Below are 23562 nucleotides of genomic sequence, written 5' to 3'. Positions count from 1 at the left end.
TTATAAATGATGTATGAAAAGAAATTAGGTAGGCTCCTGTGATCAGCAACACACTTTATTTATGTTTGTTAACTCTCATTCATTTCGCTTTCTTAACTTCTTGTTTGAGTGTGGAAATAACTATTATTTTGTCTTGATTTTTATGTCTTCAGAACAAGGTAAAATTATGCCTTATGCGTGTGTGTGTGTGTGTGTGTATGTGTTGTCTGTAGAGATGTGGCTCTAGGCAAACCACTCATATGTAACAGGTGAAAAAATAGAATTTTATTAGCTAGGGCTATTAAAATATTTTTATTTGAATGTCTCATTGCATTTAATGTTGTAGTCAAGAATAAATGTTCCTTGCTTTTTCCCTGTTGGAAGTCAAGAAAAAATAAAATAAAAATCTCAGCTAAAAGTATTATGGTTTTCGGTTTGCTCAGGTGATGGCATCACTGCTTTGAGCCGAGAGACAGATCAGAGGAAGATTTTGTTATGCAGCCAAAAAAACTAACTACAGGCTCTGACTGTGTTTTCAAACCTTTATTTTTCACTCTGGGATCACCCACAGATTTTTCAAAGCAGGGGGCTTTGCTCCTGCATAATTGTTCTTTTTTATTTTAGTGTATTTGTCTTACCAGAGAAAATGCTTAATTCTAAATCAGGAGTTTGAGGTTCAGCCTAGATCTTACATATACCTTGTTGGGATGTGGGAGGAAGAAGGTAGGATGTGATACTCGTAGATAATTAGTTCCATTGTGTAACACTCTGGTGCTATCACCTATTATGATTGCAGTTGCCCTCAAGCCTCCTGTTGTTTATTTAATTCTGGATATCTTAATAATAAATTAACCTGATATAAGTCAACCGATGTACTTCCCCCAGAAGACAATCACTTAGTGCACCTTGGTGGGTATTTTATGAACTAGACTTCTGATGCTTTTTCTCAGAGATAGCTAACTTAAAAAACCAAACAAACAAACAAAAAGGAACTGATACCAATGGTCAAGATTGATTGCCTATCTGAAAACAATGGGAGGTAGGAAATGAGCATTGGCTATTATACATGCAACAGAAATGCCCAGCTGAAGATAACCCAATAGCAAAGGAGAATATAATAGTAGAAGGACAGTGAGTGGCAGGAAATTCTAGCTGTAACTGTATCCCGTGCAGACTGATTATAATTAGCTATAGCAGTCACAAGTATGAGCAATAGCAACCGGTGCTAGAATGAAGTCCATACATTGTGCAATTTGGAAATTATTATTCCTCTCAATGACTGATTTCAAATAGATATAGTGGACTTGTGAGAATATATGAGTCATTTATTCCAACTTTATAAATTATTTAGATGAAAGCCACTATAAATATAAAGTACTTTTTGTCCCATTGGCTGATATAAATAGCATTATTATGCTTTGCATTGATTTTTGCAGTCTGATGAATACAAACCACATGTTTGCAAGTTTTGGGTCCCAACAGCGCTGTATTTAACTTACTGGACAGAAGTATACCTTAAGTATCTGAAACCTGACTTTAACTGTCTTTCAGACTCTAAACATGCATGTAACACTTCAACCAAGCTAGGATAAAACATATTGAACTTACTGAGCAGGAAAAACTTACCTCTTTTGAATCCATATATATGATACAGTGAAGTCTGGTGAAGAATGAGAGAGATTGAGACATTAAAGACAAAGCATGTATATGGTGTTTTTGTCTTTCTTTTTTTTTTAATAAGTAGAGAACTTTAAGCCCTCATGTGCTTAATTGTATGACTTCATTATACTTGCGTTATACGTATCTATAGTACTGCATTTTAGATTAGGCCTTCTTAACCTTGGTGCTGTTGATATTGTGAGCTCTATCATTCTCCTGGGGGACTTTTCTGTGTATTGTAGGCTCCTTAGTAGCATACCTATTCTCTACCCACTAGATCCCAGTAGTAGCACCTCCAACTTGTGTCAATAAAAAAATCTCTCTATGCATTGTTAGGCATTGTTAACTATCCACTGGGGAGGGTGCAAAATTGCATTGAGAACCACTGCTTAGAGCAATTTTGAGCAGTGGTTCTCAATGCAATCTTGAGAACCACTCAGTGGGAACCACTGCTCTAAGCCAAACCAAAGGATGTATATAGAAGAAGGTTCATGCATATGCTGTTTGAGTAGGCAACTGCCCAGTCCAGTTTGGATATTCTACAGATAAATCCCCTCCTTTCACTTTGATAATGAATGGGTTTCAACTGGTAGGTGTTTTACTAGATCCCTAACACAGTAGTGTGAAAGATCTTGCCAGTAAACTGAGAGACGAGGGCTATATTATCATATGCTAACATTTTTGGGACAAGAGGAAATGAAAACTGAGAGATAGTATAAATGTTGAGGTTGAAGACAAATTTCACTTTAGTTTTTTTCAGATGATCCTTTAGTATAAATAATAAATAAATAAATAAAAGATACTGATTATTCTCTATAATTGCTTCTACTATATTTTGGGAGTTTGTGTGTGTGTGGGTTGTAGGGAGGGAGCATTCACTCTAGTTATTCTATGTGCTTGGAGTAGTTTCTAGAGTTTAAAGCCTCCAGAAGTAAAATGAAAACAGTTTGATTTAAAAGGTACAGTTGCAGACAAGTGCTGATGTGTAGCACAATGGAAAAGAACTGAGCTTAATGATTTGAAGACATGGCAGAGGGTGGATACTGACATGGATTAACGTGTCATGCATGTCTGATCTGTAGGCCATTTTCTTTATCCATAAAAGGTGATGATAATAGGTGTAAAAACCCAATATACAAGGTTCTATACTGGCTTACAATTTGTAAAGGTCTACACTAATGTTGGTAAATTATCATAGATTCAATGTCTTTGGTGATTTGTCTGATTAAAATGGATTAAGCATGCTAAGTTTTTCAGTTATTCTTGCATGGTTAAAAATCATCTACAAGAAAGGTTAGTATTCTGTGTTATATTATTTTCATGGATGAAAGTGAACATCTAAATTTATAATATTTTGAAATCTAAAATTTGAAATATGTAATTTAAGATTATGAATACATCTCAATTTTTTTCTTATTTCCATCCTTCCTCATATTATCCACATTTAAAATTTGTTATAAAAATGTAGACATATAAAACACAGAATGTGACTTGAGATTTACTCTTAAACAGTAACCATTATTAATGCTTGATGTGTATTTTAAAAGTAATTTTTCAATGAATAGACTAATATGGATATATATACAACTGAAATTATATATTTTTAGAAAGATATAGTGATACAGAGAGGCATACAGTCACATAAACACGTGTGCACAAATATATATTTTAAAAAAATACAATTTCATAATATTGTATATAACTAATTTTGTAGGATGTTTGTCTTCCATGTGAATAGTAGAGAGGATATATGATTTTTTTATGAGTCCAGTATGCCATTAGGCATAGGTCTGATGCTTAGTTCAATGTTAAAGACATCCATTTGTTTACAGGTCACTGATTAGGTCAAAGTACTTGGAATTGGTGGGTGTCCCTGCCATATTTAGTATTATGCATTTTGATTATTGCATATGATTGCATAGATATACTATTTATTTAAATAATGCCTTATTACAATCTTTTTAAATGACAAATAAAGAGAAGGCCAACACAAGTTAAATAATTAAGAACCTCTATCACTGTTGGTAGTGTTTTGACTTCTAAGTGTGGTACATGTTCCAGGAAGCTGTTTCTGGGAAAATTAGCAGATAGAGAGGAAATGTAGGAGCAGATGTAAGAGGAACATTTGCCCTAGTGCACCCTGACATGCTCAGATGTTGCTTTTGTGGATACTAGAAAGTTCTGATATATAAATTTCTACATAGTTGAGCCACATAAATTTAGAAATTTCTTGGTAGGACTGAGAACAAAATGAACAAAGTTTGATCCCTAAAAATATTGAGTGAAATATTTGCTTTAATCAACGTCCTTCAATGCCAGGACTATGTCTTATTCAAGATTTTACTCGAAGCACATGGAATATGATAGATGAATTGTTGGTAAAACAAATTGAAGATGTGCAGATGCCTCCACTGAAAGGGAATTCAACTATCATTTCTATTTCATTTTATGTTTAGATGATCATAAGGATTCTCAAATAGGTATTTATTGCCATTATTTTGAGGCCTTTAGGATTAATACAGATGACTTACATATGACTTATATGTAACTATGCAGAATTAGATATTACTGATAATTTCATTTGATCCAATTTTTTCAGTCTACCTGATATTAAAAGTATTTTAAATAAAAATATCTAGGTTAGATCCACAGTTACCAATGTGATATAAATGAGATAGGATGCCATTTTAATCCATCAAATTATACATATATATCATATATATATATATTTTTGATATGAGTTACAGATATTTCTCCATTATGTCTTTAATTTTGGCTTTTTTTTTTTTTTTTTTTTGAGATGGAGTCTCGCTCTGTTGCCCAGGCTGGAGTGCAGTGGCGCAATCTCGGCTTACTGCAAGCTCCACCTCCCAGGTTCAAGTGATTCTCCTGCCTCAGCCTCCCAAGTAGCTGGGACTATAGGTGCCCACCGCGAAGCCTGGCTAATTTTTTGTATTTTTAGTAGAGACGGGGTTTCAACGTGTTAGCCAGGATGGTCATGATCTCCTGACCTCGTGATCCATATGCCCTGGCCTCCCAAAGTGCTGGGATTACAGGTGTGAGCCATGGCGCCCGGCCTTGAATTATAATATTTGAAAGAATTTCTGAAACCAATGTTGACACAGTTATGATCAAACTTTTACTTATACTTACTCCTACCTGGTGGAGTGAAAATCAATGCATTGATTTTAAAAAGAAATTTGCAACCCATTGTGAGAGATAGGAAAGGGTAGACTCCCTTATACACAACTTGTGGGAATCAATTAGGAAATAATTAAAAATATCACAAAAATGAAGAAACTCTTTAATAAGTTAAAATTAATTTAATAATTTGAATCAAAGAATGATAAATGTATGGCAGTTAAATATAATTTACTAAGCTTGATACTAAATTTTATGTATGCTATAATTTTTTAAAAATTTTCAGAAAAATTGTTTTGAGAGAAAAATATGAGTTTTCCAGATTTTTCTGTGTTGTTTATATTATATTTATTTTTTAATGTCTCATTAGTAGTTTTTACTAATGTGATATAATTTGAATGAGCCATGATAGTGTACATGAAAATATATTTTGGTTGTAGTTAATTTTTCCTGTTATGGAGAACCCACTTTTTGAATCATTTGTTTTATTTAGCTTAGCAATAGATGGGAAAGCGCTGTATGATTGAGATTATAAAATAAACCAGTTCCCAAAGACCAATCAGTAAAGTTCCTATTTTGGTAACTAAAATTCTACTTGTAGAAATTTTTTAAAGCAAAAATAAAACCCAATTGCATCCTAAATTATATTTTCCCTGTTATGTAGTAAATTAAAATTTTATATTCATTCATTCATGGAGGTCGCAGTCTATTTGGGAAGAAAGCTGGTAAACAAGGGCATAATTAATATTTTATAGTATTTGTAGAAAATTGTTAAAGAGAAAAAATGAAAAAGGGATGCAGAAAAAAATTGTCAAGAGATAGATGGTGGTTTGATATTTTATCTATTTGGCTAGGAAGCCCTGTCTAAGAAGAATACTTTGAATAAAGCCTGGGAGGAAGTGTGGGTATGAACCATGTTGCTATCTCAGGAACCATATCCAGGGAGAGTGAAAAGCAAGTGCAAAAGTCCTAGGGAAGGAGCACCCCTGGCTATCTGACACATAACAAGAACAGCAGAGCTGAGTGAAGTAATTGAAATGGAGTGTTATGGTGTGAATGTGTCCCTCAAAATTCACTGGAGGGAAACTTAACCTCTCATGCAATAGTATTTGGAAGTGGCATCTTTTGAAAGATGCTTAGGTCATGAGGATGTGAATTAAGCCCTTATTAAGATAGCTTTTGGGAGTGGGTTCACTTCCTCTTGCCACAACATGAAGACCCAGCAAGAAAGCCCTCACCAGATGCCAGTGCCTCAATCCTGGACTTCTTAGCCTCCATAACTGAACTGTCAGGAAATAAATGCCTGCTCTTTATAAATTATTCTTTCTGTGGTGTTTTGTTATAGCAGCAGAAAATGGACTAACAAATAGCATACAAGACGTGATAATGTTAAGAAATAATAGAAACTAGATCATGTGTAGATCCTGTAGATTTGTTTAAGAACTTTGGATTTTTCCTTTTTTTTTTTTTTTTTTTTTTTTTTGAGACGGAGTCTCGCTCTGTCGCCCAGGCTGGAGTGCAGTGGCGTGATCTCGGCTCACTGCAAGCTCCGCCTCCCGGGTTCACGCCATTCTCCTGCCTCAGCCTCTCCGAGTAGCTGGGACTACAGGCGCCCGCCACCACGCCCGGCTAATTTTTTTGTATTTTTAGTAGAGACGGGGTTTCACCGTGGTCTCGATCTCCTGACCTCGTGATCCGCCCGCCTCGGCCTCCCAGAGTGCTGGGATTACAAGCGTGAGCCACCGCGCAGGATTTTTCCTACAAGAGTACGGGTGGTATTTGATCATTCTGTGCAGAGAGGTGACATTATCTGATCTATATTTCAACAAGAAACTCTTGTCACTGTGTTGCAGATAGACTGAAGAGGAGCAAGAACAGAAACAGGGAGCCAGGTACAGATCTATCCCAAGAATCCTGGGGAGAGATGATGGTGTCTGCAGCAGAGTGACAGCAGTGGAGATTGAGAGAAAAGGTTTGATTCTGTATTTATCATGAAAATAAAGTTGGCAGGATGTGATACTGCTTAAGATATAAGTCTGATGGGGGAAAGTGATGTGAAAGGATAAATTGTGAAATTTGTATCCTAAACAATAAGAGGGCTGCAACTGATATTCCCTAAGAAGCAAAATAATTGAGGAGAATCAAGTTGGGCAGGAGAAGGAGCGAGGCAGTAGAAATAAAGACCTGAGTTTTGCACACGTGTTGATTGAGATGTCCAAGTGGGTATAAAATGGAGTCAATGGAATACGTAACTGTGGAGTTGCAGGGAGAGCTTTGTGGTGCAGGGATAAAATACAAATTTGTATGCAATATTAGATTGCACTTAAAGTGAAGAGACTGAATATGAGAGAAAATGTTAAAAACATAACAGCCTGGAATTGGAGCAATGATCACCTATAGGTTCAAAAGATGGGGAGAAACTGGAAACTAAGGAGTAGCTGTAGTGGGAGGAGGAAGCTCCGGTGAGTGACTGTCTTGAAGCCTGGGAAGATGGATTTTAAGGAAGACACTGTCTTGAAATCCAGTTAAATTATGGAAATGGAAACCCACAAATACATATGAACACATATTCAATATATATTTAGTGGAATTTTTATTTTATGTATAAAGAGTGTATCTCCTTAATTTAAAAAAGTTCATCTTAAAAATTTTTACGGTTGCTTACTTTTTCTGATGTATGTATTTATGGAAATCATTCTATATTCAAGGTGAGTCCATTTGTTTGTGTCATCTATGATTTCTCTCAGTAGTGTTTTATAGTTCTCCTTGCAGAGGTCTTTCACCTCCTTGGTTAAGTATATTCCTAAGTTTTGTTTTGTTTTGTTTTTTGCTGTTGTAAAATGGGTTGAGTTCTTCATTTGATTCTCTGCTTGGTCGCTGTTGATGTATAGAAGAACTACTGATTTGTGTACATTAATTTTGTATCTGGAACTTTGATGAATTATTTTATCAGTTCTAGGAGCTTTCTGGAGTAGTCTTTAAGGTTTTCTAGGTAAACAATCATATCATCAGCAAACAGTGACAGTTTGACTTCTTCTTTACCAATTTCGATGTACTTTATTTATTTCTCTTGTCTGATTGCAATAGCTAGGACTTCCAGTACTATGTTGAAGTGGAGTGGTGAGAGTGGGCATCCTTGTCTTGTTCCAGTTCTCAGAGGGAATGCTTTCAACTTTTCCCCATTCAGTATTATGTTAGCTGTGGGTTTGTCATAGATGGCTTTTATTACATCATTGTGAGTCTGCTATTAGAAACAAATGGAACATTCTTGATGCCATTAAAACAACTATTGCCACAAATTACTGGTTTAATCATCTATGTATTTTATTAGTCAACATAATTTTATCTTCTATTATATTTATTAGGCTTACCTAAATTGGATGCTATAATTAATGCTTTTTCAGATCTGACTTGGTTGCAGCATAAAATATATCTCATTTAGTACTAATTCTTTTAAAATGCTGTTTCCTGCCAACCCCAATTTATGCTACAAATGATTATAGTGAAAGAAGAGTAGACAAAATATGAAGTTTCCCCAGCCAATATATCAATTAAAAGACCGTATGTTTTTACTTTGCCATTTCCTAGTGATTTATGCCCAGAATTTTAAGTGCAAGGTAAATCATTAGGAACCGAGATATAAATCTACAGTTTCAGCAGAAGGTCTGAGGTGATTAAGTTGTGAAACTGATATTTTAGCAAATATACAAGATTACTATATTGCAATATTATTTCAGTATTGCTCATATGAATTAAAGTATTCCTTCATACAACTATCCCAAGACACACTCCGCTTCAACACACACGCACACACACACACACTCCATCCCCACCAACAATCACCTTATGACTTTATAATCACACTGTTTATTAAACTTAAGAGACTATAATCAGCTTGATTAGCTAGTTCTTTATCAACCAAGCTTCACTCAGAATATTTATATTCTAAGATAAATAAGTGATGTAGCTTCTGAAACTCACTCTGTGAGTGAAGTTACAACAATACTTCAAACATTAATGTCTAAGTGCTGCATGTGACTACATTGAATGCTAGCATGGTAGGCAGAATAATCATCTCCAAGATGTTCACATACTAATCGCTGTGACTTGTGATTATATTACATGGCAGTGGAGGGCTATGTTGCAGATGGAATGAAGGTCGTCTATCAGAGAGCCTAAAGTAGGGAAATGATCCTGGATAAACTTGGTGGGTCCAATGTAATCCCAAGGGTCCTCAAAAGTGAAAGAGGGAGGAAGAGAGGAGGACACAGTGATCCCATGTGGGATGGACTCAATCTGATTTTGCTGGTTTGGAGTATGAAGGAAGAGGGGCAAGTGCTTTGGTCAGCATCCAGAAACTGGAAAAGACAAAGGAAATGGATTCTCCCCTAGTACCTCTAGAACGGAGTACAGCCACACTAACACTTTGATTTCAGCTCAGTTGAGACTTATGTCAGACTTCTTACCAACAGAGCTGCAAGATAATAACTTAATGTTTTTTTAAAACCACTAAATTTGTGGTGCTTTTTGGCAGCAGCAATGGGAAACTAATAAAACTAGCATATTGAGGTTTATGAAATTCCTGCATATATATAAACAGCACATCATGTGAATTTTCCAAGGAGAAACATACAGAATGTTATTTAATCTGTAATAATTATACTATCAGTCTGGAATTGTTACATTGCTCAAAATTAAATTGATGAAAAAGTCATATGAAACCCAAAGGTTAGTTTCCTGAAGGATGTTGCTTCCTCAAAAAGAAGGTAAATGTTATTCCTAATGAAAGAAAATAATTTATCCTACCTAATGAATGCATTCCTATCTCCAGTAATTATATATTACTACTGTTTATGTGAGTTTATTGAACTTCCAGTTCCTTTGTCCAAACATGATTAAAATAGTATTGAATTATTTTGTACAGTCTTAGGTAAATTATTCATCTATGTGAACAATAAACAAAGTAAAATATAGAATATGTTGCAAAATAAACATATTACCCTCTCTGCTTTTTAGTTTTGTAGTGCAGGAAGTAGTTACTCAACGTTTGCACAATGTCATATAAAAAAAAGTGAATTCAATCATAATGGAATATTCTACAGCTCAATTAAAAAATGTAACCTGGTATAATTAACAAAGATTGGCTTAGAATGAGAATATAGAAATCTGTGTGTGTTTACTGATCAAACTAATTTTTAGCTAAGTGACTAGAATGTTGCTCAACCTTTCCAAAACTCCTAAATAGGGAAAAATTTATCCTCCCAACTTGAATGGCCTTATCTCATATTTAAATCATAACACCTATGAAAATGTTCATAGAAAAATGTCAAACAAATTTCAAGGGTATAAAAAAATAAAAGAATGGATTAAGGCAAATTATCTAATTAAATTTGGCTAATATCAATTTTATTTCTTTCTTTAAAATGTCTCATGGATATTGTTTGCTTATACCTGGTTATAAAAGCCCTCTTTAGCATAGGATTCTAAAAGCAGTCATATGATTTGCCTGCCTGAACATGAAACAATCCTAGACATGATGGAGTATGCAAATGGGGTGACATATACCAGTCTTCTTTAACCTGGCTTATTGGTGATCTTGGAAATACTGGCACAAATTGTCATCTGAGTTTCTGTATTCTTTATCAGAGTGCCTCATTCAAATAATTGAATTCTAGGTAATAAAAAACGTGCAAATGAGCCAAAGCTTTGGGGAATAACTTCAGCTAACTGCAAAGCCTGTGAAAGCACCAGTTTGCCGAGATTACATCAGTATCTGATCTGCTTCCAAAGAACCTGGCTGGGTACTCAGAAGCAGAACCAACTCCCAATTATGTGTTCATTTCTGACACACAAGGAAGTGCCATTTTATTTTTCTCTTACATGTTTACTTTTCTGAATTTTTTTTGTTCTTTTAATTTCTGAAGTAACAGGTGTTTATTGTTACAAGTCAAATTATACTTTGTTTCCCTTTCTCCAGTCCCACTGAGCTGAAATGTCTACAAACAATATATCCACAAATTAATACTTTGTTTATCCATTTACACCTTTTTCCATAAGCCTGAAAAACATATATATGTAAACATGCAAACATTAATTTTATTCAGGTTTTTAAAAATCAAGTGTTATTTAACCCATACTACTCTACTTAATCTTCACTTAATATTAGATCATTAAAATCTCTACAAAACAATATATCAATCTGATGCATTCTTGTCTTTATTTTTGTCTCATAACTCATTTTCATCCCTGTTTCTGTCTTTATATCCTGTCACGTTGCCATAAGTTAGTCTTATCCTTTGAAATTTGTAGGTATTCTTTTGTTTTCCTATTTTCAACTCTATATCATTATATTTCTAACAATCTTATTTCTTTCCTCTGTCACTCTGGATTCTACCAATCTTTCTAATCCTCCCAATCCCCTCCAGTCCTCATTCATCCTCTTTTTTCAAAGACCATCTACCTTATACTACTAAATAATATGCCTGAGTAACACAGCCATCTGATCTTCTGAAACCCCTCAGTAAGACTAAGTCCATATTTCTTCCCTGAAATACTGCAGTTGACAATCTTCAACTGGTGATTCTTCGAGAGTGTTGAAAGGTCATAACTATCAGTTTACTACTGTGTCCACTCTGTACTGAAACAACAAATGTGTGTGTGTGCGTGTTTGTGTGTGTGTGTGTGTGTGTGTGTGTAGATAAAATGTATTTTCCCCTCAACTCTTTTTTCTGTAATGGTGTAGATTGCCAGAATCTGTGAGCTTTTTGCATTGTCTGTGATATCTAAAGACCTTTATTTTCCTAGATCTTTTTAATGTATTATGTGAAGTAAAATTTAAAATAGTTTTTTTCAGAGTTTTTAAACAGAATTTATGGAAGTTTAATTAAGAATTCTTTAATTTGAGCCGTTTAACACTCACTCAGGTAATAAAAGGGAAAAGAAGTATGAAACAATAAGAATCAATAGAATATGAATTTCACTGGGTCGAAATTTGCTAAGTATGAATCACCGTTTCAGATGAGGTGCTCTCGCCAACTTCAGAGGCAGTTCTTGTGTGACTGTGACTCTGGAAATAAGTAACCGTTAGGAATAGCTTGTTTCTCTGAGAAAGCATCTCACTCCATTTTCAGTCCAGTGCTAAAGAGGATTTAATGTGTATGCAAAAAGGTATTTTTAACACTTAAATTTGGTATTAGCATCCTGGATGTGCTGACTCTTCCAAGTGTAAAATTGTGCTTTCAGAAAGAAGTAAACTAGGACACATTGTCAGCATCCTAGAAATGATACCCATTCTTTTACTAAAAGAAATGCCAAACATTTAAAATGAAAAAGTAACACATTAACTAAATGGAAAAGCCAGATTGTTCTAATCGATAAACTCTACAATAATAGTTTGTTCTTAGCTAATATGTGTTTATGTCTCTAATTTATTACCAACTGCAAAAAAGTGTTATTTATAAAAATTTGATTTCCTGAGAGACATAAAATATTTAAAGTAACAATTGCTTCAAATCAAATCGTGTTTAATTGTTATCGAACTTTCTGCTCTAAATGCTCAACCTAGACCTTGCCTTTCATTGAAAATACATTCACTCAAGATATTTTTGTAGTACACAATCCTCCTACAAACCTCATCATTTACTTTTCTTCATACTTATTTTTCATCTAGCACCACTCAATTTTTTCCCAGCATATTGAATTTTATTTAAAAATCACTACCTAAGAAAATTACAGTTTTATGACACATAAAAGTATATTATTTTGGCAAAATGAGTTTCATTGTACAAAAACATAAAAATTTAACAGAATTTTTATTAAGTACGATGTGGAGACATGATATGCTGAAAAAATCATAGAAATTATTTAAGTAAAATGTATACTTTGAACTCAGATTTTATATAACTTATTGATTTAGTTAATGTTGTATTTATATAATGTATCATTTCTAATTTACTTGTGCATGCATAGTCAACCAGATTAACTGCCAGTTTTTTCTGGAACCTCAACATGTAGTAGTCATTTTTTATATGACATTTCCTTCTTGGCCAACTGCACAGGAGTGTAGGTAGATATTGTTAACTTCATTTTGTAGAAGAGTAAATTTAAGTCATAGAAGTTCCTAGATGGCCCTACGGGACACACTTACTTAAAAGTAGCCGGGTCAGAATGGAGCATGCCCAGCTTTCCTCTTCCATCCATAATGCCTCTTCACTGGCCAGCACCCACACCCGCTGCACCCTGGATCCCAGCTGATGGGCTCATATCACATTTCAGAAATAAATTTGCTAAATCAACGGGACAGTGACAAGCTCACTTCCACCAATCTATATGAACTAGTACCTATATTCTGATCTCTTGCCTCTATTCAAATTATAATGAAGGACAACACCTGCTATATCTGCACCTCCTTCTCAGGATTCTGTCCCCATACCCTCCCTGACTTCTCTCTTTAATTGGCTACATCATCAAAGTATCACTCTCTAATGGTCCTTCCCGTAAGTGTGCTCTGGAAACCTCTATCTTTTTTTTTTTTTTTTTTTTTTTTGAGATAGGATCTCATTCTGTCGCCCAGGCTGGAGTGCAATGGTGTGATCTCGGCTCGCTGCAACCTCTGCCTCCTGGATTCAAGTGATTCCCCCGCCTCAGCCTCCTGAGTAGCTGGGATTACAGGTGCACATGACCATTCCTGTATTTTAGTAGAGACAGGGTTTCACCACGTTGGCCAGGCTGGTCTCGAACTCCTGAACTCAAGTGATCTGCCCGCCTCGACCTCCCAAATTGGTGGAAACTTCCATCTTTAAATCACATCTGGGGACAACACCGCCTGTGTACTCTGGTCAGATTTAACATGTTTCTGACATCTGAGTAAATGATCCCATTTGTACCAGTCTGAAAACAGAGAGAGATCCTTTACACCTTTGTCACTCTTATACCTCCTACCACTGTCAGGTCCTGTATGTTCTAACCCTAAAATATTTTAAAAATATGTTCACTACGTGTATCTTTGCTACCACCCTACTGGTTCAAATCACCATGATCTCTTCTATAATGATTTATTTCATTTGGCTTGCATCAGCAAATACCCTTCTCAAATCATTCATATATTCATATGACAATCAGCAAATACTTCCTATAAGTATAAATCAGTAGATGTTGTTCCTCTTTTTCAAAACTCTTCCAAGGATCCCAGTACGAAAAACAGGAGACTACGTTCTTGCCATCACCTCAAAAGCTTTTTAGGGTCTCATCTAGCCTTCCTCTCCAACTTGATCACTCATTACGCTCATTAAGTGACAGTTTTATACTTCCCCCTCCTCAAATATGCTAAGCAGTTGAACTTGCTTATTCCTTTAGTTTGAAATGTCTTTCTTTCATATTTTTTATGGTAAGCTTCTTGTCCTTCATGCTCTTCTCATCCTATTAAAAACAAAACCCTTTTCCCTAAAGTAGTTCTCTATCACACTAGCCAACTTTTTCATGTTCTTCAATACTGTTTATTAGCTTATTCCTTTCTTTTTTTCTCACCTCCAAGTAAAAAGTAAACCTTCCTTAACCCAGGATATTGAGCATTCACTTACCTTTGGATTTCCAAGGTTTAAGATATTTCCTGCCGCACAGCCCATACTGTATCTCAGAAAATAAATTTGAAGTACATCATACATAGATAATAGGACACAAGTGAATACCATACACAGGTAACCACCGCTCTTACAAAATGGAGTATTACCTGCATTCCCGAAGCCTACCTTTTGCACTTTTACAGTCCTGTTCTCTTCCCCAGATATAAGCTCTTTGTCCACACTTCTAACATTATATGTGGCGTTTGCCTGTGTATTTAAAATAAACCAAATTATACAGTATTTTTCCATTGAAAAATATTTCCACAATATTTTTCCATTGGCTTTTTAACATTACTTTTGTTAAAAGCATCCATTTTGTGGAATGAATCAGTTGTTTATGCATTTTCATTCCTGTAGATTATTCCATTGTATAAATATACTGTAAGTTATTTGTTCTGCTACTGAAAGGCTTTTGTGCCATTTCTATTATTAACTATTAACTGTAATATTATTAATTAATATTACTGACTATTACTTGAAATAATAATAGAAATGGCACAAAAGCCCTTCAGTAGTAGAATGGATAATTTATGGTATGTTTACAGTTGTGTTTACTATTTACTACTATTCTATTTACTATTTCTATTAAAAACTATTACAAATAATATAACTGTGAACATTCTTGTATTTGACTTTTGGAGAACATATGTGTGCCTTTTTACTGAGTATATATTGTAAGTAGAATTGTTATGTTATAAGGTATGTATATATTAAGCTTTAATAGATAAAGACAAATCATATTCCAAAGTGGTTTTACTAATTTATGCTCCTACACCATTATGAGATATATTCTTGCTATTGTCTGTCTTGTTCATTTTAGTCATTCTGGCAGGTATGTAATGGTATCTCATTGTATTATTCCCCAAACTATGTTTTTAATCTTTAAAACTACAGTAAAATTTGAAAGAATAATGCAGTGAACATTCATGCTCTTAAACTGGAGTCATCAATTGTTTTAATTTGCCACTTTTGCTTTATTGATAATGCACCGCCTTCATTTTTCTAACTGTTTGAAAACAACTTTTACCCTTTGGATGCAGACTTTCAATGATAGAAAATTGAAAAGCTTTCTGAATTTATAGACTTAGTAATTTTGACATTTAGTGAACATTTTCTTGATTTACTTTAATAGTTTTACAAGTAGAATGGTGAGATGCAATATGAATACAATATACTAAGTATATTTATTTCAAGATACTAAGGAAACAAATTTTGCTTTGCAACTTGTGAGGATAATATATAAATGAGAAAAACAAAGGCTGTGCTAAAAATAAACAAGCTCATTCATTTTGTTCATCATATTTAAAACATGAATCAGGCTTGAAATGCCATTTACAAATAATGCCACCACCAAAAGAAGAATATCGCATTTTCTTTGTATCATCCTTGTTTACTTAGTACAAATATAGTTATTAACCACCAAAGAATGGTAGTTTAGACCTCAGAAAGCACGTTTGTATTTTTTAAAACTTGAATAGGTTTCCCTTTATATGTAGTTCTTACTGGTATAATGGAGACTCTGATGGCGAAGCTAAATTGTTGCACTATTTGGCAGATCACCTTGATTCACATTTCTTTCTCTCTCTCTCTCTCTTTTTTAACGTTTAAGTTTAGAGGCACAAGTTCAGGTTTGTTACATAGGTAAACTTGTGTCATGGAGGTTTGTTGTACCAATTCATCACCCAGGTATTTTTTTTATTTTATTATTATTATACTTTAAGTTTTAGGGTACATGTGCACAACGTGCAGGTTTGTTACATGTGTATACATGTGCCATGTTGGTGTGCTGCACCCATTAACTCGTCATTTAGCATTAGGTATATCTCCTTATGCTATCCCTCCCCACTCCCCCTACTCCACAACAGTCCCCGGTGTGTGATGTTCCCCTTCCTGTGTCCATGTGTTCTCATTGTTCAATTCCCACCTATGAGTGAGAACATGCGGTTCATCACCCAGGCATTAAGCGTAGTACTCATTAATTGTTTTTCTTGATCCTGTCTTCCTCCTCCCACCCTCCACCTTCAGAAAGGTCCCAGTGTGTGTTGTTCTCTTCTATGTGTCCATATGTTCTCATCATGTAGTTCCCATTATAAGTGAGAACATGCGGTATTTGGCTTTCATATAGTAGGTTTCATGGTATGTTTTATAGTATGTTTCATAGTATGTTTTAAAGACCAGTAACCTCCACTGATGTACCAAGTTTCACAAATGGTCTTTCTGTTGCCTTTCTTTCATTCTTTTAAACAAACTATCTTTTTATATATAAATTAAATTAATATGTGAAGCTCTAGTAATATATTTTAAACTTTGCTTCTAACAAAACTTTTCTGGCGACATTGAACTTTTTTTGCTGATTAGGTTTATAAGTGACGTATGTGAATTCATCCCTATACACTAGCTCTTGAGTAAATGAAGTTGCAAGTCACTTTTGAGTAATTCTATTTTAATGGTTATTTTATACTGGAAAATGTTATTTTTATGATATTTACTTGAGAACAAGCAAACTGGATACCAGTTCTATTATATATTCTGAATATTCAGAATTTTACTTTATTTTTGTCTGGTAGACTAGCATTTCATCAATAAGCATGCTTTGCTTTAATTAGGGTCAAAATGGGTTAATTTGCTTTAAAATGGGCAAATTTTTAAGACATCATGTTAAAAATATATTTCTTTTAGAATAAAATCTAAAAATAAGAAAGACTTATGCTCCAGTGGTTAGAGAAGAAATATGGGATTGCTGCACAAACTTTAATAATGTATTTTGTTTTCTTGTAAAATAGCATCACTCCGTCTCCAATGGAGATATTCTTCACTATCTGTTTTTAAAAAGGTTTCTGTATTACCTATATATGTCATGAAGTTAGTTTTCACTAAAATTCTATTTTTTCTATTTTATTACTTTAAACACATATATTTATATATATTTAATATATTTAGAATAATATTCAATCTCAAAGATTAAATATTATTTTACAGTATAAATAAATGTATTAATAATTATTTTCCTGATAAGGATTTTCAAAAAATCTTATGAACTGTATTCCCATGAGTCTTGTGAGCTTAGCATTTAAATATTTATTCATTTAGGTTTTTTATAGTTGTCTTCAGTTTACCCACAACACTACATAGCCTTTTAAAAGAAAATGTAATACAGTAATAGTTTCAAAACCTTAAGACAACGATTTAGGGAGTTTCCTATATAATATACCAATTTACCTAACTACATTTTAAAATTTTGATTTTTCACTTGTGGTCTTAAACGAAAAATATTTCTGCAAAAGTGTACAATGCTTAAATATATATTGAATAGAAGGATATCCTCTCTTATTGCTAAATTTAATTTTAAATATGGAAATGCATAACATTTATTATTAACAAATTTTAAATATAAAGATGACTGTACCATGGCAGTAGCACTAATTTTTAGGAAAAATACTTATTATTTATGTTTATATTCTTGTGATATTTATTTATAATATATAAATACTATGATTTATTATAATTTATTCATTGATGAATTTGCTTCTTTCTGTCTATTTCATTCTGAGCCTTTTTTATTCTTGCTGCCCTGGAGCTGTAGGGGTTTCTCAATCGTTCTTTACTGACCATTTGTTTCTCACTCCCCTGTTCAGCTCATCAACTTTCATGGTTATCACTCATGTAATTTTATTAACCCATGTCTCTAGCTTTGTCCTTTAACCCCTAATCTGGTCTTTTTTTTCCACCAATGAGCAGATCTTTTCCACTGTCTTACACTGTTCTATTCCTCAAACTTATTGGATGTAAAACATTCTTGGATTTTTAAATGTTTATATTACTCTAATAAGGTGTTAATTTATAAACTCCTTAGGACACCTTCTTTTGTGATCAGAGTATCAATGTTCCTTATGATGTAAATGAAAATATGTGCTATGCCGTCTTCTATTTTTCTGAGACCAACATGATTTTATATAAGTATGAATGTGAGAATCAGTCACAAATTGTTTTGAAGCTTAGTAACATTAAAGTTTATATCACCAAAGGCAAGTTATGTAATTTTCTATCTGTACAATATGTACAACACAAACCAAAAGAATGAAAATTTTATCATTCTAGAACAGAACACAGTGTCAAGCACACAGAAGGCACTCAATAAAACAGGTTTCATCACCATTTCTGTTAACAGTTGAATTAATCTTCTATATTTTTCTAATTATAACATTGGCATCACCATGATTTCTTTAAGGTCAAAAGTCTAAAATAATATTGAATATTTCTTCTCTAATATGTTTCTATTTTTTTCATTTTTGTAATTAATGTATCCTTTAGATGCAAATTTCTGTATCAAGTAACTATCACGTCAATATCGTTAATCTCTCCTATTTAGTTTACAATAGCTTTTATAGCATTCATTCTCACTTTCCTTTATTATAGTTTTTTTTTACCTTTTTTTTCTTTTAAACCTAAGTGCAGTGCATACTGCTTCAGAATAAATATGACATTATTATTTTCTTTTTTATGTCACCTAGACCCAGTCTTGTTGCAAATTTACTATATGGATGTGTGATAAATTTTAATTAATTGATTTGGTATTAGTACATTTTTTCACTAATATTTGACATTAACAATAATGTATATTCAATATAACTGTAATTTTTGTTATGTAGCCATCTTTTATGTTTTATTTTAAAATAAACTCTCAAAATATGAGAATACTCTGAAATGACTTTAAAATAGCTCATCAGTATGTTAATTAAGTGAAATACTTTATCTGTTTCTTCATTATTTATTATAGGTGCATAAGCATGCATATATAACTCTTGAAAATAACAACTAGTAGTTTACTATTGGAAAGAAAATCTGCTCCAGAAAAAAAAAGGCTTTGAGCTGATTTCCATCAGTAAAATTTTCTACATCTAGAATCCCTTTATTAAGAAAAAGAATTGTTTTTTCTTTTAATGATTTAGCAATTTTGCTACTTTCTTTATACCATGTGATTGATATGGTGATTTGCTAAATATATCATCTCCATGCTTCAGGTATTGTATAGAGAAGAAAATAACCAATCTATAACATCCAATTGGAATATACAATTATGTGGATAGCTGATGTAACATTAAAGTGTGATAAACCTTTCTCTTTCTTATCCAGATTTATGAGCTCTTAATCTTCCCTCAGGCCTTCATACTTTTAGTGATTAAAGATTAGAAGCCTAACTAATATCCATGAAATTGTGACATGTTTTTCTCTCTGAGCAAGAGCATTATTGGATATATTATTTTTAATCTCATCATAATTGAATTAAATAATCTGAACACAACAGCTGTCCAGAAATAAGCATATAGTATGTTTTAATGATGAATAACCTCCACTGAAATACCAGGTTTTACAAATGATCTTTCTGTTGCCTTTCTTTCATTCTTTTAAACAAATTATCTTTTTATATAAAAATCAAATTAGTATGTGTAGTACGAAGTTCAAACTCACACAACAAAATTAATTCGTTTTCTCTCCTGAAAGCTTTTTTCATTTTTTTTGAAAGCCACATGCCATCTGTTCATATTTACTACAGGTTGTTGTCATTGTAGAAAAAGAAAAGCAAATTGTGTGTGTTCTGTTGTAGTGCATGCACACCTTCTCTGTCATGTAAGTGTCGCTGGGAGAGAGGTAGCTGTTTATTGACATGGCGGGACAATACACTAGGAAATCCTGTCCTCTGTCCAGTTGCACTTTTGTCCCCACAAGAACCTCGCACCTGTCTCTTTCTACCTGCCTCTCTCTTTCTACCCGCCTCTCTCTTTCTACCTGCCTCTGCCTTCTCTTTCTACCTGCCTCTCTCTTTTTACCTGCCTCTCTCTTCCTCCTTCCTCCTTAAATGTAACCTAATGGAGAAATGTAGCCTTCAGGACCGTGAAACTGTTGACATACTGTACAGTTTTTGTACTTTTCCCCACTAATTATCAGAATAAAAAAAATCTAAGAAATCACCCCTGTAATTCTAGCACACTGATTCAACTTTAATAGATATTTTGCTAACATATGATGCCATTTATTAAATCTACAAATTATAATTATCTGCTTGTCATTTTCTGTATCAGGAGAGTGTGCTTCCATATTTTAAATGTATAGTGAAGTCAGATATAGTTTATATAAAGTCATCAAGCCATTTAAAACATTGAATACAGCAAAGTTCAGATTTAGAGTTTTTCTTGTTTATCAGAATTGTGGAGAAAATCCACTCTATGTAGATCCCGTTATATTCTTACATATGTGGCTACATTTATTCACTTACATACACATAAGACTTACTGTTTATTATAAATTTCCAGAGGATTGAAACTTGTGTTTTTATAAAATAGCTTATAGCATTGTTATGCTTGCATTGTTCATTTTTATTTTATTCTTCATAGAGTGAGATAGATCTATTGTTTAAAACGCAGGTATAGAAAACATATAAACTATAAAATAAAGATATCCTACAATCCCCCCACTCATAGACAATCTCCACAAAAACTTTGATAAATATTCTTTTAAGCAAATGTACTGTAGAAGTACAATCATTTTATGGTATATATTGCATATATGTGGATTTTGAACAAATTTTCACCTAATAATACATCATTGAATGTTTTTAATAAACTTAAGTATTTCAATATCATGCTATTTAAAGCCCTTATATCTTTAACGGTCATATCAAAATTTATTCATCTAAATTATTATGTTTGGCTCTTTTATGTCTATTGCCACTACCAACATTGCTATGGTCATTTTGTTCAAATTGTTTTGTATTTCTGATTTTTTCTTAGTTTAATTTCTATGACAGAGTTAGCCAAAATATGTAAATTTTTTTCAGGTTCTAAATACACAGTTCCATATTATACCTCAGAATTTACATTCAAAGTCCTTTCTTTCTTTCTTTCTTTCTTTCTTTCTTTCTTTCTTTCTTTCTTTCTTTCTTTCTTTCTTTCTTTCTTTCTTTCTTTCTTTCTTTCTTTCTTTCTTTTTTTGATACAGGGCCTTGCCCTGCCATCCAGGCTAGAGTGCAGTGGCACAATCCCACTCACTGCTGCCTCAACCTCCCAGGCTCAAGAAATCCTCCCACTTCAGCCTCTTCAGAAGCTGAGACTATCCCAGGCTCAAGCAGTCCTCCCACCTCAGCCCCTCAAGTAGCTGGGACTATAGGCACATGCCACCACACCCATATAATTTCTTTTTCTTTTTTTTTTCTGTAGAGACAGGGTCTCACTATATTGACCAGGCTTGTCTTGAAATCCTGGGCTCAAGTTTTCCTTCCACCTTGGCCTCCCAAAATGCTGGGATTACAGGAATGAGCCATTGCACCCAACCTTTAGGTTCTTTTCAACTTGTCTGCATGACAAACCAAATTTGTGCAGTCATTAACAACTCATGTAGCTGAATCTATTATATTATGAAACAACATATATCTGATATGTCCTCTTTTTTGTATCATGTTCTAGTTTTCAAATTTTTAAATCAAATTAGAGACTTCATAAACATTTAAAAAAATCTGTGTTTTAGCTTTTGCCTTTGTCTTTTGGTATGGTTTGGCTGTGTCCTCACTCAAATCCCATCTCAAATTGTAATTCCCATGTAATCCCCACATGTTGAGGGAAGGACCTGGTAGGAGGTGATTGGATCTTGGGGGCACTTTCCCCTATGCTAGTGTCTTGATATTGAGTTAGTTCCCAAGAGAGCTGAAGGTTTTAAAAGGGGCTCTTCCGCCTTTGCTCTTTTCTCTCTTTTGATCTGGCCACCTTGTGAAGAAGATGCTTGTTTCTCCCTCCATCATGATGGTTAAGTTTCTTGAAGCATCCCCAGCCATGCAGAACTGTGAGTCGATTAAACTTCATTTCTTTGTAAATTACTTTATTTGTCCATTCTCATGCTGCTAATAAAGACATACCCAAGACTGGGTAGTTTATAAAGGAAAGAAGTTTAATTGACTCACAGTTCAGCATGGCTGGGGAGGCCTCAGCAAACTTATAATCATGGCTGAAGGGGAAGCAAACATGTCCTTCTTCACATGACAGCAGGAGAGAGCAGAATGAGAGCTGAGCAAAAGGGGAAAAGGCCCTTTATACAACCATCAGATCTCATGAGAACTCACTCACTATCACTAGAACAGCATTGTAAGTGTAACCATCCCCATGATTCAATTACCTCCCACCAGATCCCTCCCATGACAAGTGGGGATTATGGGAATTCAATTACTGCAATTCAAGATGAGATTTGGGTGGTTACACAGCCAAACCATATTGATTATCCAGCCTCGGACAGTTCTTTATAGCAGTGTGAGAACAGAATAATACATATTTCATATCACTATTATCACCTTCCAACACCATTGTAGTTTTAATACCTTGAAGTGAAAAGTTGGATAGGAAAGAAAACTGCTTAAGAATTGTTTTAAACCTTCATAAATGGAAATACTATAAAATTATGATTGTATGTAAGGAACTGTGTGATTTCAGTGAATGAATGGGTGCATAGACATTAGCTTGTATTTGTGGGCTATGCTTATTGAGGCTTGATGTTCATATTTCAGTTTTTGTTTTTCTTGTCAGATCTCTTGTTAGCAATGATTATGGATCAATTTTAAACTAGAAATAAGAGAATACATTTAAAAAATCAAATACAAAGAAAATACACTGAGTTGTTTTGTCAGGCTATAGTGTCAATGAGTCTCAAGAGAAAGGATAGCAAGTTCAATAATGTCTTTCCTGCCTTGGTGAATTATATGGGACATTGTATCATCTTAAATGAATTATGCATTATGAATACTTTAAATAATATTCTCTGAGACTTAAGTATTCCACAGAATCTCCTTAAGATTTTATTTTTTATTCTTTTATTTTTTGAGACCGAGTCTTGCCCAGGCTGCAGTGCGGTGGTGCAATCTCGGCTCACTGCAACCTCCGCCTCCCAGGTTCAATAGATTCTCTTGCCTCGGCCTCCTGAGTAGCTAGGTTTACAAGCCCCTGCCACCATGTCCAGCCAACTTTTTTGTATTTTTAGTAGAGGCAGGGTTTCACCATGTTGGCCAGGCTGGTTTCATACTCCTGATCTGGAGTGATCTGCTTACCTCAGCCTACCAAAGTTCTAGGATTACAGGCATGAGCCACCACGCTCAGCCTCCTTATTTTTAAAAAATAAAATACAA

General features: G+C 33.9%; 1 protein-coding gene across 7 annotated transcripts in view; it reads left to right on the top strand.

Moving 5' to 3' along the window:
• Nucleotides 1-23562, top strand: part of CDH18 (cadherin 18) — a 1074788-nt gene that overhangs the window by 569324 nt on the left and 481902 nt on the right. For 6 of the 7 annotated variants that reach the window (XM_030813926.1, XM_030813931.1, XM_003263181.4 and 3 more), the window contains one exon: nucleotides 6633-6751. The gene's annotated coding sequence lies outside the window, so the exon portion shown is untranslated. Of the gene's footprint in view, nucleotides 1-2586; nucleotides 2598-6632; nucleotides 6752-23562 lie in introns of those variants that run through there. The other variant, XM_030813928.1, reaches the window with a different exon arrangement.

Source organism: Nomascus leucogenys, chromosome 6 (assembly GCF_006542625.1).
Source record: "Nomascus leucogenys isolate Asia chromosome 6, Asia_NLE_v1, whole genome shotgun sequence".
NCBI lineage: Eukaryota > Metazoa > Chordata > Mammalia > Primates > Hylobatidae > Nomascus > Nomascus leucogenys.
Note: the sequence above shows the minus strand (reverse complement) of the source record. Positions and strands in the feature narration are given on the sequence as shown.